Source organism: Lathyrus oleraceus, chromosome 2, assembly GCF_024323335.1.
Source record: "Lathyrus oleraceus cultivar Zhongwan6 chromosome 2, CAAS_Psat_ZW6_1.0, whole genome shotgun sequence".
NCBI classification, from domain to species: domain Eukaryota; kingdom Viridiplantae; phylum Streptophyta; class Magnoliopsida; order Fabales; family Fabaceae; genus Lathyrus; species Lathyrus oleraceus.
Window position 1 is genome coordinate 310,297,717 of NC_066580.1, and position 2,028 is coordinate 310,299,744.

Genomic DNA, 2,028 nt, shown 5'->3' on the forward strand with positions numbered 1-2,028 from the left:
ACAATTGGGATCAAGATCAAGCAAGGTTGAAGCTCCTTCGAAGGTAATTTTTCATAATTTTCATCTCTTCGATTTTCCCACAATTTTTCATAATTCTTTGTGATTTTTGGTTGGCTGAAGTCCTACCAATGTAGGCAACAAGATTGAGTTGCTTTGAGATCAAATCAAAGCAACTCAATTTATGATCCTCAAAATTCAAATCCCTGTATCTTTTTATATACTTGGAATTGGAGCAAATTGAGGTCAGATTCGAGCTCCTGAGAATTTTTTCTTTAAATCAATGTCCTTGTTTTTCATTTTGGTGGTGGGTGGTGGTGGACCAGTTTGGTGTGGTCCACCTGAGAAGACAATCGAAGCCCTAACTCCGGTGGTGTGGTGGCATGCTCCTATCCATAAGATCTTCTCCCCATCTTCTAATCATGGCCTTCACTTCTGATTACCACGCGTGTACACACATTGACTGTGGTACATGATGGAGCGCGCGTTTTAGCCATCAGATCTGCCACCTCAATTAATGAGGGAGATCTGATGGCCCTTGTTTTTTTGTATTTTCTGATTTTTCATTTAATTGCTTTATTTTGTTTAATTCATAATAATTTCATTTTTAATCCAAAAAATATGGGACTTTCACCAAAAATCTTTAAATATTTTTCTCTTTCATTTTCTGAATTAAAATTATTTTTTGGATTAATTTTGATATTTTTTATGAATTAAATGTTTTTGTGTATATTTTTAATTGTTTAAAAATACTTCTGACTTTTCAAAAATAATGAAATTTTTTGTCTAAGTTCCTTTGACCTTATTTGACCTAGGATAAATCTATTGGACATTTATTTGGTGTTTTAAAGAGGTTTTAGATTTTGACCAAACTAATTTGTATTTTAATGCATTTTTAAATTGATTTTTAATTGATTAATTATGTAAAAATTATGTTGAGCCATTTTTATGGTCTTGTGATGTTTGACTATTTGTTTGGGCCTTGGTCAAGGTTGATTTGACATTTGTTGGATTAAAATCGTTGGATTTAGTGGATTGATGAAATGTACATTTCATCTCCCAAAATGAATGAATGATTTTAATTTGATAAAATTCCTCCTATGACCAATTTGTGTTACTCTCATTCCCCCCCCCCCCCCCCCCCCCCCTCTTCATCTTCATCCCTATTATTTCTCATTCCTTTCATTGACCAATGAAATCTCCAATATCCTAAGGCTAATTGGTTCATCAATGACCTTGTGTCAGATGAACCAGTACAAGTATGGATGAGATAGGTCCATCCCTCTTAATCTTTTCTTTTAGTGTGTGTTATGTTTTAGGAGTTTGGTTCATTATACCAAATCTCTAACATGCATTAACACCTAAAATTTTATTGCACGACCTCAGATAGTTGTGACTTCTACATAAGTCCAATTACGATTGTTTAACATAGAGCTAAATTTGACCCCCAAAGGCATATCATTCTAGTAAGTGAGATTGTAAGTCTCCTATCTTTCATGGTATTGTGTGGAAACTTGACCTTTTTTCCTTCCTATGGAAGAGGTCTTGGTTCAAGGATCCATGCTTATGAATAGATGGTTGAGTGCTCTCCAAAGAATGACTTAATCAATTAAAAAGCAAAACACTACTAACATTCAATTAATCTTGACTACCATTTGACTAATTCTTATTAATATTGCTTTACTTTCAAGTCATTTACTTTATGTAATTTAATTTCTATTCATTTATCATTCATTGTCATTTACATTTCATTTAACTTGTTTACGTTTATGTCATTTTCACTTTGCAAATTTGAGTCATATCTTGTATATATTTTGTTTGTGCATTTTGATTTTTGTTTGTGGTCTTAGGACCTTAAAACACCTAATAAACAAAAAAAACCCTAAAAAATGTTTGGTGGACTATTGATCTTGTTCTGAACTTCTAGACTTAGAACCAGGCAACATCCCCTATGCAAAAAGGACTTGGCCAATGCCAACATTATGAAATCAAGTTATTGTGAGTTGAGCCTTTATCTGATGCAAGTGTTGG